The 17,239-nt window shown below is 37.8% G+C and overlaps 1 long non-coding RNA gene and 2 other non-coding genes across 3 annotated transcripts in view; all 3 read right to left on the bottom strand.

The window, feature by feature from the left end:
* Window positions 1–17,239, bottom strand: part of LOC118967106 (uncharacterized) — a 111,923-nt gene that overhangs the window by 71,167 nt on the left and 23,517 nt on the right. The window contains exons 9-12 of the long non-coding RNA XR_012133665.1: window positions 16,505–16,566; window positions 13,676–13,765; window positions 10,284–10,369; window positions 9,000–9,086 (exon numbers count right to left, since the gene is read on the bottom strand). This is a non-coding gene — a long non-coding RNA (uncharacterized lncRNA). The remainder of the gene's footprint in view (window positions 1–8,999; window positions 9,087–10,283; window positions 10,370–13,675; window positions 13,766–16,504; window positions 16,567–17,239) is intronic.
* LOC118967169 (small nucleolar RNA SNORD113/SNORD114 family) lies at window positions 921–991 on the bottom strand. Its single transcript, XR_005054065.1, has one exon. It is a non-coding gene; the product is annotated as a small nucleolar RNA SNORD113/SNORD114 family (small nucleolar RNA).
* LOC118967224 (small nucleolar RNA SNORD113/SNORD114 family) lies at window positions 8,233–8,304 on the bottom strand. The gene has a single exon (XR_005054116.1). It is a non-coding gene; the product is annotated as a small nucleolar RNA SNORD113/SNORD114 family (small nucleolar RNA).

Consider the following 17,239-nt stretch of genomic DNA (forward strand, 5'->3'; position numbering starts at 1 on the left):
ATTTATCATGGGTCTAATTGTGGCACTTTTTCTTCAGTTTTTCGTACCTTTCTCTATTGACTCATTCACTGGTTCACTAATAACAAAAAATCAACACACAAAAATTCTAAAATGCCAGCAAATAAGAATCTTGAAATTGCTAAGATCAGCAGATGAATCTCCATGTCCCACACGTGGACACATGGATTAAGTTCCTTGCTTTTCAGAAATCTGTACTCTTTGCTATCCGTGCTTGCCAACTATCATTTAATTTGTCCATATTTTAAGTGACATAACAAAGGACCATGAACCCACCATCTTCCCAACAGCAAGAATACTGACAATAACCTTTTTCTTACAAGCTCCCCTTAAAGAGCCAATAGCCTAGCTCAGTTGATGAAATTTAAACTAGTTGTGGTTCAAAAATAAAAAGGAATAGTTATCAACTCTGAAAGTGACAGAGATGTCCTCTATCTTATTTTAACAGTTTTACTTGTGTTGAAATGAATTACCTAATTTTGTATGTCCATGAAGACACAAACTGGCTTAGAAATTTGAATGGTAGTAACGGCTGTTCGTGACTCCCAGACATAACCAATTAGCTCATCTTAGTTGCTATTCAGTAAGCAACTGGCACCTCCCAGTAAGAACAGCAGCTGACTTATAGGCACTTATTTCTATATTGCTCCTTACCAAAACAGTTATCAGATTTAATCAATTTATATTGGACTGAGCACTGCAGAAAGGTATTAATAAATACATTACACGGTCTCAAATCAGGTTACATATAGCTCTCCTTCTCTTCACTTATGCTTTTATTTATTCATTTGTTAATTCACTTACAGTAATACAACCCAGACCGACTAACCTTAATAGCCCAAGAACAAAATCCTGAATATTACCAACTTCTGCTTATTTACCATATAGGCATTAACTAGATCTCTGACCTCAGGTCATAGGGTTTAATCAAAATCATTGATTCAGAAACCCCAGGATATTCATCATTGGTCCAAACTTGTTGTTCTTCTTCATTCATTCATATTTGTGTTTTTGATTGCCTCATTAAGTCACTAATAATAATAAAGTCAATATACATGAATCAAAAATCCTAAAAACAAGATCCTAGAATATTACTAGGTTGTATCAATAGGCTTGTTTTCCATAAAACTAAGAGAATGTCTTCTTTTGCAGTGGCTCTCATTAAATATATAGACTATCAACTTCTTGTTTCACATTAACCCTATATTTATACTTGACCCATTCTTGTCCTTTTTAATTTAATTATTCCATGCTTTAAAGATGGCTCCCAGCAATCCCTGGCCCTCAGAGCCTCTTGCTGTCTCCTCCCACATTAACATCATGCCCAGCTTCCACAACGAATAGACACTGTGAAAGTGACGGTATAGGACTTCTGAGTCGAGGTTATAAATACACTGGGGCTTCCACCTTCCTGTCTCTTGGACTGACTGCACCTAGGGGAAGTCAGATGCCATTATGTAAGGATGCTTACGCAGTCCTGGGGACAGGTCCATGTAGGAAGGAACTGTGGCCTCCTACCAACAACCAGCACCAACTTTCCAGCCATGGGAGGGATACATGGATGCAGATCCGCCAACCCCGGGCAAGCTTTTAGATGCCTGCAAGTCTGTGTAACGTCTTGACTGCAACCTTCCAAGAGACTTTAAACCAGAACTGCCCACCGAGCCTCTCCTGGATTCCTGCCCCATAGAAACTGTGACAGATAACAAGTGTTTACTGGTATTTTAAACCACTTAACTGGTAGGGTAATTTCTTAACCAACCAACCACTGCTCTATTCCCACAAAGACAACACAGACTATCTTTCCTCCTCCCATCTGCTCCCCACTCAAGGAGTTAACGGCCTAGATCTTTATCACCAAAAAAATATTTAATTTAACCATGGTACAAAATAAAATAAAAATTTTAAAACTCTGAAAATGAATAAAGTCCCCAATGACTTTTAATGGATTTCTATTGCACTGAACTGGATTAATCATAAACTTTGGTTAATTTTTATTGTTGTTCCCTGCATGACACCCTTTGATTTTATTGATCTATTTGGTATTTATTCTTTTGCCATAATGATGATCAAACCACCCAAACCAAGGTTATCTACCACAGTTTGTAGACTTCTTACCCACAGAGGTGAAAACTAAAACCTTCGTACTAGTCGGTAACTAAAGCAGCTTCATTCTGAAGTCAAATGCACAGTTTAAAAAGAATATAAATGTAATATTATTAATGGTCTTGGGTCATAGGGTTCTAGATTAATTGTAAAATTGGTTCCTATCACATCCTCATTATTGACTCAAAAATGACTCTTTTTATGTATTGACTTATTTACTGCTTAAAAGGGTAAAACCCTCCAGTAATCCAAAATTGAAATACCATTTAATGCATTTGTTAATATGCACGTTGTCCAAAGTGGGGTAAGTCTAGGTTTCTTATTTCTGATCTAAAATGGTTTAATATTTATCTTTGTTTCATGATACCTGCTCTGCCTTCTGTTAAATAATCAGCTATAATATGAATTCATTCATTCTTTCCCTCTTAACAATATATTCAGAATGAATGCCACAAAGACCCTGGACAGCAACACTGAATACTACTAGTATCTGTCCATATGCTCACTGTCCACTGATATAGTCTACTAGGTCCTTTTTTGTTTTTTAGATAATAGTAAGCAGAATTGGTTTGATCACACCTACTCTCACATTCTCATGCTTGGCCTACTTATCAACAATTTGAAACAAGTGTTTTTAATATAAATTATTTGTTCTCTTTCTAAATAAAACCTATGACCATACCAACCACCAATCCAAACACCACTATGGACTCTCTGAGAAAACAATGGGAAATGATGAGAGAAATGTGATCTACTTAGGTTATGAAACTCAATGCCTTGGGAAATAATTATCTTTGTTTCATTGCAAATTCACATAATTGGTCATTGTTATTTACATATCTTGATTAATTCTTGCATTGCTTCACTTACAAAACCTTTCACAGACCTTAAGGAATGCTCAGGAACCGGACCTTTGACCACTCCTAACTTGTGCTGTAAGCCCCTCTCCCACAGAGGAAATACTAGATTTGTTTTTTCTAATAGGCCCCAAAGTTACAGAGTTGAATCAAAATCTTGGATTCATACATCTCAGAGTATTTATCACTGGTCTATATAACGGGTATCTTTTTCTTCTCATTTTTGCATTGTTTATTCCTTACCCATTGACTTGCTAATACGATCAATTCTCATGAATCAAAAAGCCCAAGAACAATATCCTTAAATATCACTCTCTATATGCCTAATTCCCACAGCGCTAACAGACAAGGATACTTTTTGCAACATACGCACTTTCTGAGTATATAAATGAATCTATATCCTTGCCCACGTTTGGCCCTTTTTCATTTAAAGATGATGTAATGAATAACCAACGGAATTAGAATCCTACTGCACAACCCGAACACCAACAATTTTATCCATCTTCCTGTGTCCTACTCCCTTCAGGAATTAATAGCCTAAATTTTTGTCAGTGAGGTACCTAAACGAATTGCAATGCAAAAGTAAAACCCAATGTGAAGCAGCCCTGAAAATAAATGACACATCCTGCCTCTTTTTTTATGGTCTTAGTAGCACTGAATCAGATTAACCAAAAATCCCAATTCAGGTCCATGCTGGTTTATTTGGGTTTGCTTATTAATATAGCCATTTTTTACTTTGAAAAATTCAAGCAACATCCATAAACCAACCTCCCAACCCAGGAACATAAACTCTGTTGCTTACATCCATCTCTTCTCTCCTGACCCACAGTTTTTAAAAGCCAAGTTCTGTAACATTTAAGAATGATTACATCATCTGTGGCATGTCCCCTTGGTGAAAAGGCACACTTTCAAAAGACAGAAAAGACCATATAGTCAAATTTTTTTAATGGAAGTTAGTCTTGCAGTGTTAGATTAATCATAAACTTGGGTCAGTTCATAAAGTCATCACTGCCCAAGAACGGCACTCCTTATTTACTGACTTATTTAATTTTCATTTTAAATAATAAAATGAACACCAACATGAGAATGAGAACCATTACTTATCATAAATATCTGTCTACATACTCCCCATCCATAAATTTAACAGCTTGTTGATTGTTTTTAATGGACTTCACTTGTGTGAAATTGGATAAATGCAAATCTGTTCTATGGCATATTGTCATCAATGATGCACAGATTTTTCTGATTTATACACCTAGTAATTCATTTATTTTTATTCATGTATATAATTAGGCATGAAATTAATTAATTTTCTGCTCATTTTTCTAAAGAATTTCTCTGTGCAAATTTCTATGTGTACTTTACCAAAAGCAGGAAGAACCTAGAGTTCTGTTTCTTTATCTGGAAAAGATTTGAATATAACAGGAGTAATCATCATCTTTAGCCTGTAGCACATGTTCCTCATTGGCCCTTGCTCAGACTTCTTTTGAATAATTAATCTATATATAAACACATTACTTCATTCCCTTAATAACAACATATGAACAACAAGGCACTGGAGAAGAATATAGAATATTTGCTCAATTCTTTAATTTTATTTTTAAACAATAAAATGGATACCACTGAATCTACCATTCAACCCCCAGGTAAAAACCATGACTATATTATAAACATGTCCAGTACTTAACACAGGACAAATCTAGCTTGTCCTTTTCAATGGATCATTCTTAGGCTGATTGGATGAAATTTAAACCCTTGTTTCAGGCCATATTCTTAACAGCGATCCACACTTAATGTCTTCATTCATTCATTCACTTACTCATGGAATAGTTTCACCTGTTACTCATATAAAGGGAGGGCAAAATGCTAAAATAGGCAACCCAAAATTGAAATACTATTATGTGCATCTGTCTATGTGCACATTATGAAAAATGGAAAAAGCCTAGTTTTTTTTTAAAGTATCACTGATACAATCTTATGAAGGTTTCACATGAACAACATCATAGTTTCAACATTCACCCATATTATCAAGTCCTCACCTCCCCCACACCCATTGCAGTCACTGATTATCAGCGTAGTAAAATGCTATAGAGTCATTACTCGTCTTCTCTGTGGAAAAGCCTAGATTTTTTTCAAGTATGGCTATCAGTTGTGTAAAACAGGATAATCATTATCCTTATTCCATAATAGGCCACCTCAATGGTATATGATTATTTATATCTTAAGTAAAATATTTATCTTTTAAATATATAAATCTTTTCAGTCACTTAGAAACATAAATAATGATGTCATTATTATAATTACAACACACTAGACAAAAATGTTGAATATTTACATGTGATCATAATGCTCATAGAAAACCATCTTAAATTAATCATAACTCTTGTCATAGGACTTATTTCTTATCCTTGTTCCTTAATTATTGTTTCTATTGGATATTTATTTTTATGCAAACATTTTCCCATGTTCCTAAGAAAATAAACAATCAGCATCTCACCATCAATCCACATAACAACATTCAATCTTGAGCACACCTGGCTATTTGTTCCCTGCTGGCAAGGGTGAATCCTTGACCTATTTATTTTCTGAGACCTCAGATTTTCAGAAATGTTACCAAAAATGCTCTCAGATTGAACAATGTGTGGCTTTCCTTGTGTTCATTCATTCCTCAATTTCTTTCCTTAATCACGCACTATTTCACTTGTCATAAAAATAAATCCACACCCAAGAAACACAAAGCCCAGGAACAGAATCTTGAATATTCCTGTCTCCTGCCACAAGCACCTTTACCACAGAGGGAGTAACCAGATCTCCTCTTCTAAAGCCCTCAGAGCTCTCGAGCTTAATCAAAATCCTTGATTCAGACACTCCACAATACTCACCATTGACCCCGACTTGGCATCTTTTGTCTTCTTCATTCAAATCTCCCTTCCTGGATCATTTTTACATGCATAAATTATGAAACAATCAATATCCATGAATCACAAATGCCAGGAACAAGATGAATGATTGTTAAGATAAATCTATTTGCACTTGTCCCTCTGAGCTAATACCCTTAGTGTCCTTATTCAATGTACCTCTGAGTTACACATGTGAACTGATAAACAGTTGTGCTTCCTACCAATGCCATATTGATAACAGGCTTTGCTTGTCTCTTTACTTAATGTGTCCATATTGTAAAGATGGTAGAATGAACGACTATGAATCCCCATCTTCCCTCACAACTGGAGTGACATCATTTCCTCCCCTCTTCCTGGGTTCACCAGCCTTGGCAAGCACACAACCTCTATCTTTATTAAGAAAAGGACTAAATATACTATGGGGCCAAAAAAGAGGAGCCTGAAAACACGGCCCTGAAAATGATTAATCACGAACCGTGGCTCAGAACATGTCCCCATCCTCGGACAATGCCAGGTGCTTTTTTTATTTATATATAAAACCAGCTTTTAAAAATAATTTCTTGGAAATACATGAACAAACTCCCCAAACCAAGAACATGAACTTTGTCAGCTATTTATATTAGTCTTTGTGCTTTTCATCCACAGGGGAAACAACTAAGAGCTTCACCATTAGACAGTTATTGAGTTGGCTTTGGTATGTTTATGCTGTAAAGGAAAAAGCCAATTCTAAATAGCCTCTATTAGATATTTTAAATGGATGCATGTTTTACACTGTCAGCTTAATAATAAAGCTGGATCATATCATATTCTCATCGATGCAAAAACTGCACTTTTTATTTACCAGCTTATTTTATTTTTAATTTTAACCAATGTAGTAAACATCAATGAATGCAAGATCCAACTCAAGACAAGTTTACATAAATACTGGCAACAGACTGTTGGTTACCATAGGGAGAGGGGTCTGGGGATGCGTGAAATAGGTGAAGAGGATAAAGGGGTACAAACTGCAAATTGTAAAATAAGTTAGTCAAAGGAATGGAAGTACAATGTAGAGAGTATAACCAATAATACTGTAACATCCTGGTATGGTAACAGGAGTTAACTATACTTATTGTGGCCAACAAAGAAGAATAGAGCTTATAACTCTGATAGGTGCACAGCTATATACTCTCTACTCTTAGTTAATAGTCTGATAATCATTTCCATGGACTTTATTTGTGCAGAATTATATTTCAACCTGATATCATGACATATTCTCACCAATAATTTTAGCTTTATCACTTATTCATTAAATTACCAAATGGAATAAATGATCATCTATTTGTTTTTCTAAAATATGTATATTATATATCAAATATAGAAGATCTATTCATATAAATATAATTACATAAATATAAATAATATGCAGTAAGAATGTGGCATAAATATAAAATTATATTTATATAGTTATATTTATAATGTTGTATGTATATAAAAGAGCAAACTCTCCCAACTGAAACTCAGAACTGAAATCCTGTGATTGCCTGTACCTGTCTCCATGCATTTAACCCAAGTAAGAAGAAACTAGATCCCATTTTTTTCGTATGGTCATCAGCAGGGTACCGCAGATCGGTCACTAACCTTACTTCAGGTTACATGCTTCACCCTGTCCATAGTTCTCCCTCTTTTATGTAATTATTTGAGATCTGATCATATTCATTCAAAAATGTATAATACACTTGTAACAACATGTAATTATCTGAGACTCTACACACCCCACACCTGAACACCTAAAAACTGCCCACATCATTACCCAAAGAAATAACTGGTTATAGCCTTTTTCATTTCATTTTTTCTTCAATACAATTCAATGAACAAAATTAGATTAACCATAACTGGTATCATATAACATTCTCAACACCAGTCTCTGCTTGCTTCTTTCCCATTAGTTACATAAACATTCGTTTCTGTAAACACTTTTTTCCTTCTTAATAAAGCCAACCACCAGCAACCTCCCACCAATCCAGAATGCTGGTATGGACACTCAAGTGCACCTGCCTATGTGCCCCTATCTGTCTAGACTGCCTATGTGCTCCAAAAGGGGTAACAGCTTTTACCTACGTATTATATTGAAACTCAGGGTTGCACAAATAAATCACTAATATTACTTGTTTCATAACACATTCTCATAAAAATCCACATGACCCTCTTTTACCTTCATTCGCTTACACATTTATTTATTTATGCATTCACTGATTCACTTATATCAGTACAATCCATACCCAGGAACCACTTAGACCCAGAAACCCAGTGGGCTTCAACTTCTATTCTGAACTCTATTCCTTTACAGGGAATAACTAGGTCTCTTTTTAATGGACCTCAGAGTTTAGGGTTTAATCACACGTCTTGATTCATATACCCCAGAACTACTCATCATTGATCCAAGTTCAACATTCCTTTTCTTCATTTATTTATTTATACATTGTTCATTGATTACTGATTATTTCATTCAAGGCTTCACTGATTAAAAAAAATTAATCCTCATGAATCACAAACCCCAGGAACTAGACCTTTGAATAGTGCAAAGAGCTCTTTACAGACACATTTCCCACAGAGCTAGCAAATGAGATCCCTTTTTAATTGGACCTCACTGTTGCACATATGGATTAATCAATAGTCTTGCTTCATACCCACCCATGTGTTTCACTGCTCTCTGCTTGCTCACCTTTAATTTCTTCATATTTTAAAAATAGTACAATGAACCCCCTCTGACCCCAGAACTAGAAAGTACTGACAGTACTTTCTATTTTCCTGTACTTATCTATCTTCAGAGGTGCTCCCCCTTCAATGATTTAGCAACCTAATTATCAATAGAGTAGCTTTCTCTATTAAATGTGGTGCAAAAATAAAATGGAATCTTAAGCAACTGTAAAAAAGAGTGCAAAAGCCTCCACCTTTTTCTTCAAGAACCTCAGTTGTACTAAAATGCATTGATCTCAATCCGAGGTTCACCACGCATTCCATGCATGTGGCATTCTCTGACCTCACTTTTTTGTAGTAGCCACTCATTCCTTTGAAACTATTCCATGGACCACATGCAGGAATTACCTCCAAACCAAGAATACAAACTGCTACTTACATGAGTCCCTTTGTTCCTTATCCACAGAAATGACAACCAAGATCTTCATCACCAGATAATGCATACACTGGATTGAGTGTATTGAATCTACAGAGCAAAAATCAGACTTTAGAAAATCGAAGCAGTATAGATTTAATTTTTAAGGAGATCTTAGCCCTGCTATGCCAGATTAATCATAAGCCATTTCACCACATCCCCATTATTAGCCAGAAAAGGGTCCTCTTTACTGATTTCTTTAATGGGTTTTGATGCTTCATAAGAATATTTAAAATAATCCTGTTTCAATATCCATTTTAATTTATTGTGTTTTTTTCTATTTTTCTCATTCATTTGTTTTTCACGGATTGATCCATTAACTGACTAATAATAATATGATCAATACCATGGGTCAGAAAAACAAAGGAAAAGATCCTTGAATATTCCTACCATTGGTCATAGCAATGCTCAACAAAACAATAATGCATGTCACCTACATACTTCTAAGTTTCCCAGAATTTATATTTTTAAGAAGTAAAAAGAAACAGGTAAAATCAATTATGTTTTCTTAACCCAATATATCTAGAATACTATTTCAACAAGTAACTGATGTAAATTCTTAATGAAATATTTCACATTTTTCATACCGGGTCTTTTAAAATCAGTGTGCATTTTCCCACATGAGTCACATCTCCCTTCAGACTAGCCCTATTCCAGATACCCAGCAGCCGCCTGTGGCAAGAGGCCACCCTTACTGGGCAGCACATGTCCATGGACTAATTTCCCTAAGAAATAACACACTAGACGCCTCTCTGTAATGATTGGCAACAGGTAAGTCAATCGCCCCTTGCTGCACAGCCATCCCACACTCACTACTGGCCTGTTCGCAGCCCTCTTTCCTTTAACGTGTCTGTATTTCAGAGATGATACAATGAACTATTATGGGCACCATCTTCTTCCACAATAGAACACTCACAGTGCCTGCCCATCTCACACTGTACCACCCTTTCAATCAGCTGACAACAGAGATCTTTATCAATGGGGAAATACTTAAAACAATAGTGGTATAAAATCAATATGTGATATTAAAATGCCAGTGACATAAATAAATGGCCTGAGTGTATTTTTAATGGAATTAAGTTGTGTTGAATTGGATTTCTCATGATCCTTGATTCATGTCACACTGTCATTCCTGGTTCATGCATGGCCGCCTGTGGTATTAGCAATGCATGAAGCTATTTGTTTCTTTAAAGTAAGACAGTCAACATCGACACCCAAACCGTCCAAACCACGAACTCTGCCACTTACATCGGCCTCCAGCTCCTCACCCACAGAGGTTACCTGTGAGGCGTCATCGTTACGGAATCGGTAACCAGCTCCAGGGAATTGATTCCCTGGAATAGAAACCAGGTGTGAAGAAGAGTGAAAGACGTTAGATTCAAAGATTTTTAATGAAAGCTAGTTATGGAATACTGGATTAACCATGATCCTCGGCTTGTGCCACATCTTCAACATTGGTCCGTGCTTGGCTCTCCTTCTCGCCATTGACCAAAAAACATTCGATTTTTTATTGACCTAATTAATGAATAACTCTCGATTATTATTTCTGTGGACACCATTAAATTGATCACTTAAAATAAGAGTAAGAATGATTACCAACATCTGTATTCTCCCTCCTGTACAGGTGACAGCCACAGGTAGGGACACTGCACATCCCTTGCCCAGCAGCGTTCCAGAGGCGCAGTGGAATAGACTGCTCTGTGTCTCCTAGGCTCTCCCTTTGCTACTGAGAGTGGTTCCAACACTCGATTTACCACGTAGGGAGATAACCTGTCTCTAGTTTGCAAGTCTGTGCATGTAAGAGTCGCATACAATCCGTAAGTGAATGGTGATGCTCTGGAGTTTGAACTGAAACACTGGTTTTATGATTTCTGGGTTGTTGTGAAAAGAGGACTATTTCACGTGTGGAGATGAAGTAAATATTTCTTACCAATTCTAAGTTATGTCATTTTCCAACAAGTATTCTCATTCCCTCCCTATCCTCCCTGGTAAGAGTGTCCTTCCCTACACCATCCATGTCATGTTAGGCCATATGACTGGCATTGCCCAATCCATGTGAGTCAGTGTAACTTAAACCATGCCCAGTCAGAGTCTTTAAATGCCTTGGGTGGCCCTACACTAGTTGGGGTGAAGATTAATTATGTATATGATTGTTCAATCACTATGTTGTATACTTGAAACCAATATAATATGGTGTATCAACTATACTTTAAAATATATGAATGAATGAATGAATGAATGAATAAATGTGTTTGGGTGGTTTTGCCTGGTCTCTAGAGGTTCAGGATTTCACTATAAGAAGAACACATCCCAGACACGATAACTCCTCTGTCTGGGGACCTTGAGTAAGAAGGCAAATGGGACAGAAGTGAGCACAAAGCACAGCCTGGGGTACAACGACTGCAAGAGACCCACAGATCGGTATGTGAGAGATAAAATCGCTATTTTTTTATAAGCCATTGAAACTGTGAGTTACTTGTTATGCAGCATTGTCACAGCAATGACTAACTCATATATTTCCTTCCTTTTAGCTTCAGAAATGTATTCATTTATTGATTTTTAAGAATATAATCAATGACATCATTATGAATGCACCATCAAACCCAAGACAAACTGTGTTAATTATAATACACCAAATTATATTAAAAAGCTATAATATAATATGAATATAAATTGTTAGATAATCTTTATAATTCTTATCCATAAGTGGAGAAACAAAGACATTTATAGAACATACTTCAGTTGTGCAGAAATGTATGAACAGTGTTGAAGTATCCGGTGCAGGTACACTTCCATCCCTGGTCCGTGCCCTGCCCTCTTCACGTATTTTGACAATTGGTTACATCTGCCTACATGTTCCTCACCAACATATGTAAAAGAGACCTTTTACTTATGGGCCACAGTTGTGGCGACTTGTATTAATCACAAACTTTGGTCCCTGTCACATTTCAATCCTTACACTATACATGGACTCTCTATTATTTATTATCCATTTTTAGAAGTAAATAATATAATGATATAATGAATAGCCACAAAACTAGTATTCAATCCACCAGCTACAAATTGAACAATAAATTTTTTATTCTATCCCCACCAAAATACACAAATCTTCAACGTTAGAGAAAAGTTCACATAAAAACTATGGAGAACACATTCAGTGTAATACTAAATAGTTGGCAAGATAAATGAATAAACTTAATGTCTTTTTTTCATGAACCAAAGACCGTTTGTCAGTGAATCTGTTATGCAGAATTGGATTAAAATTACAACCTTGATTTCATGGGACATATTCATCTCTGGCACATAATTAGCCCTCCTTTATTAATTTCTGTATTTATTTATTCATATTTAATACTGAAGGAGCTCCCACCAACAACTCAATGCAACTAACAGAGTGACCAGCAGCCACATATAACTGTTTAAATTTAAATTAATAAAAATTAAATAAAATTCAAATTAGTTCCTCATGTACACTAGCCATATCTCAAATGCTCAAAAGTCACATGTAGCTAGTGGCTACCATCCCAACAAATTATACAGCATGTCCACCATCTCAGCAAGTTCTACTGGACAGTGCCAGTATACGCCCTTCACCCTTAGGTAATAGTCTAGAATTTTTTCTAATTAAGCTAAACATAGTAATCATAATTGTCTATTATTTGTCTGACCCTCTTGTCTGATCTGAGCATTTCTAAAGAAGTTGTAATGAGCAAGCATACATGCGACCCCTTATTCCACAGGGGGAGCGAACACCTTTCATGTCCTTTTGTGTTCCTTGGTAAAGGAGTTAATAGCCTAGATCTTTATCGATGGGGGAATGTTTAAATAAACCATGTGTATGTGAGTATATGTACAGCAGAATACAAAACAGCTGGTAAAGGGAATGAAAAAAACCTAGATATTGTGATGGACATCAAGAGCACAAAACTAAATAAACTGTAATCTTTGGGCCATTTTTGTCACCATTCTATGCTTGACCTTTCTTGTATTTTATATATTTATATATTTTTAGTCCTGAAATCAATATCCAATGCACCACCATGCAAAAACCAAGAATATTGGCTATTTACTACTTAACCAATAGATTTTTTAAATGGACTTTGGAACCCTCAGACTCCCTTAGAATTAGAATACCCTTAATTCTAGGATAATGAGATATTATCATTAGCCCAGTTTGCCCTCTCGTATGGTGAATCTGAGGTCACCATACAGTGTCTTCGGCAGTCCATGCTTGAGCTTCTTTGATTTTATTTATGTATGTATCCATTTGCTTTTAATAAATCAATAAATATGCACAAACCCAGCACTCAACAAAGAATAAGTAAAAATTATATTTCTAAACATGTTATATATATATATGTATAATTATGCCTATATATGTATATACAATTACAGAATTACACATGCCTAAATATAATTGTTCTTTTTCTTTGCTCATTTCAGAGAACAGTCCACTTACGTTTAATTTGGCTTCAGTTATGCCAAATGAGATTCATCAGCCTTGGTTCATGACGGAGTCTCACCATTGGTCTGTGCTCGATCATCTTTGATTTTATTTGTGCCATTCATGTTTAAGAACGCATACACACCCACCATCCAAACACCCAACTTTAAAACAGTCAATGCGAACCATCACTCACATTGGTTGGTTCGTGGCTCATTCCCCACACAGGTCACAGCCAAGATCTTCATTAACAGAGTCTCAGTAGACCCCCTGTGGGGCCTCCATTCTGTGGAACACAAGGCAGATATTTAAAAGGATGAAACCACCTAGGTCTTTTTAATGGCTACTGGGTGAGCAGCACGAGATAATCACAATTTGATTCATGACACATTTGGTTCATGACCACTGGTCCACATACAGCTCTCATTATACATATTTTGTCATCTAATAATTTTGTTATTACCGCAAGCATGCACAAATTCACCACCCTGACCAAAACAAAAGCAGCAACTGTTACAAGCGGCTGTCTCTATGCTTCTTACCCACAAAAGGAACAGCCCAGATCTACTTCCTAAGGGACTCAGATACGCAGAGCTGAAGTCATAACCATCTTTGATTCTAGGTATAATCTCACCACCAAGATAAAATTTTATCCCACTGTTTTCACTTATTTAAAAATACAATAAACACACTTGAGCTTAGCACTAACCCAGAGCAAAAAATAAATCAGTACTTATTTTAGTACTTACAGACCAACGTTTCTTATCCACAGAGGTAAGAGCTTTGTTTGTTTACAGTTGCACCTAAGTGGCTTAATCTTAATTCATGATGCATAAAACATCATCTTTGGTGGTCCATTGTTGGCCCTCTATCATTTTGTCACTTATGTTACTTATTCATGTAATTCATTTTTAACTATACAGCAAATACACTTGAGTCCACCTTTTAGCCAAGACCAATGACTGTTCTATATGTCTGTTAATAGGCTGCCCGCCTACAGTTCCAACAGCCTAGAGCTCCTTAGGTTTGGTTTGGTTTGGTTTTTAATAACTACAGTTGGGTAGAACTAGATTGCTCATAAGCCTTGTTTAAACACACATTCTCACCACTGCTGTATGCTTAGCCCTCTCTAGTTTTATTTGTGCATTCATTCACTTTGAACTGTTCAGGGAATGCCCACCCACGAAACCCTGCTTATACCCATCTACAGTTTCCCTCCGCACAGCCAAGATCTCTAGCAGAGAAGGTCCAGTGTGCCCGTTCTATGGAACACAAAGTCCAATTGAAGGGAAGAAAATAGCCCGGGCCTTTTTTTGTTGGTTAATGTCAGGTTAGCAGACCCAGATTAATCATAATCTTTTGTCCAGCACACATTTCCACAATTGCTTTATTCAAAGCTTTTATTACATTATTTCTTTATTCTTTTATAGCTTCTAATAATAAAATTAAGAACCACAAACTACTCTGATCTCTTTCTTATGTTCCTCAGTCCTACAGAATTAATCACAACCCTCAGTTCATGACCCACTCTCACCACCATCCCCAGCGTGCAGCGCTCTCTTACTGATTGTGAAAGACAGTACAATAACCACACACGACCCCCACCTCCACTTCTTATCCCCCTGCTGCCCTCTACTCTAAATAACCACTCCGAAATCTCCTAGGTACCCTCTCCTTCCCGTTTTAGATATATACGATTTTATCCCATATATATATTCTTTAAAAATATTTTCCATGGGCCAGTGGCTTGCTGCAGGGCCCCTGTCAAAGCAGAGAATTAATACATATGATTGACTCAAGCTCACATCCACCAGGGCTCAGACCCAGGTCCTCAGACTTGCCACTGCCACCTGCACTCACAGGTGGAAGGCACTGTTTGCCAATGGTTAGAGCACAGAAGCTCACACCGCACTGCCTGCTTCCACACCCAGACTCACTCCCTGCTATTCTGGGGAACAAGGGAAAGTCAACTAACTTCTCTGTGCCTGTTCTTCTACATGAAAGACAGTCGCAGCACTAATCCCCAAGCAGAATTAGCTATTATTTTCATGCCAAGGCAGCCATTCTCTGAGCCCCTTACACAATCTCTGTTCCCTCTGCAGCAGCGCCCAAGCTGTGGTGCTAGACAGACAGACAGACCAGGTTCCACCCCAGCAGGCACTCACGAGCGGTGTAACTGCAGAGACGTGACCTGGCCTCTCTATCTTGTGCCCCGGCTTGTGCGATTTGTAGACTGAGGACAGCAACACCCTCGTGGTCCAACGGGAGGGTGACCTGGACTACGGACAGGTCCTCAAGCAGGCCCCGGCCCTTCCCCACCCCCGCCGCCCACCTGCAGCCCCCACGGCACCCAATCAGATTAGAGAAATGAATTATCTCGACGCTCAAGCCAAGCAGAGGGTTTCGGGAAGGATGGATCTCAGGCAGGTAATTGTTGGGATGTGCTCCTTTTTGGACACAGCCTCAAAGCTTAAACAAGGTGCCCTGGAAAACAGAAACCCAGCTAAGGGAGGTGCTTTGCAAAACTGACGCTCATTTCATGAAATGGGGCTGCCCTCGGGGGGCCCATGCAGCAAGATTCCTGATGGTGTCCACGTCGTTCCCCAGAAACCAGAAAGGCCTCCGCTCTGACCCTTATGGACAATACACAGCCAGTTTCCTTCCTACCCTTCCAGACCAGGATAATTATGAGACATAAAAATAAAAAATAAATTAAATTTTAAAACATACATATTTCATGTGTATGTGTGTATGATGTAATAATATACATAGGTACATCCACTTGGGGACTTGCATAAGGGACTCATGGAAAGACCGTGACTGGGAATCAAGACCCAGGCTCCTGCCTCATTACTGTGGGGTCCTAGGCAAGGCCCTGCCCCTTCCCCACCCTTCTCTGGGCCTCAGGGGGCAGTAATCCACCAGTATTCCCTCCCTCCCAGGCAGTATGAAAATGAAAAGCATAAAGTTTAAGTACAAGTTCCCCCTCGGCAGCAATGGATCGTTAATGTTGTACCTCCTGTACCTGGCACGTAGTGTTCACACATGCCACAGCATACATTATCTTGTTTGATCCTCACAACAGACCTGTGAATTGGAAATAATAATCATAATTAGCCAATATTTATTGAATGCATACTTGGCATCAGGCACCATGCTGACTGCTTGCAGGTGCTGACAGTCCTCTGGGATGGGTACAATTTAACAGCGTATCTTCTTTTTTTCCAAAAAAGTTTTAAGCACACAGGCACTGGTCTAGGTGCCAGGGATACAGCAATGAACAAAAGGGACAAAATCTGAGCGCTAACATCCCTGTGGGTAGAGACAGGAAAAGGTAACAGTCACAATAAGTAAGTACTGTATATGGGATATGGGGTGCTGAAAAGAACTCTGGGGAAAAATGAAGCAGAAAAGGGGATGATAGGAAGCAAAGAGAAGAAAGCCTCAGTAGGAAAGTAACATCAATAATATTAGTCCCATTTTACACACGAGGAAACTGAGCCTCAGAGCAGCTGAGTGACTTAGGAGTGGTCCTCCATCTCAGAGATGCTGAGCTAGAAGGTAACTGTGGGAAGTCTGGCTCGAGCCTGTCTTAACCACTTGATCCCACTGCCTGATTTCTGTAGCAGTTCTTGCTGACACCCCACTATCACCCACGAAGTGAGTGCATGAACGCATGTGCGGGCATGTAAGAGGACTTGTCTGACCTCCCACACACGCAGCCCCAGGGGCACAGGGCACCCCGAGGATGTACCAATAG

This window comes from Manis javanica, chromosome 8 (assembly GCF_040802235.1).
Source record: "Manis javanica isolate MJ-LG chromosome 8, MJ_LKY, whole genome shotgun sequence".
NCBI classification, from domain to species: domain Eukaryota; kingdom Metazoa; phylum Chordata; class Mammalia; order Pholidota; family Manidae; genus Manis; species Manis javanica.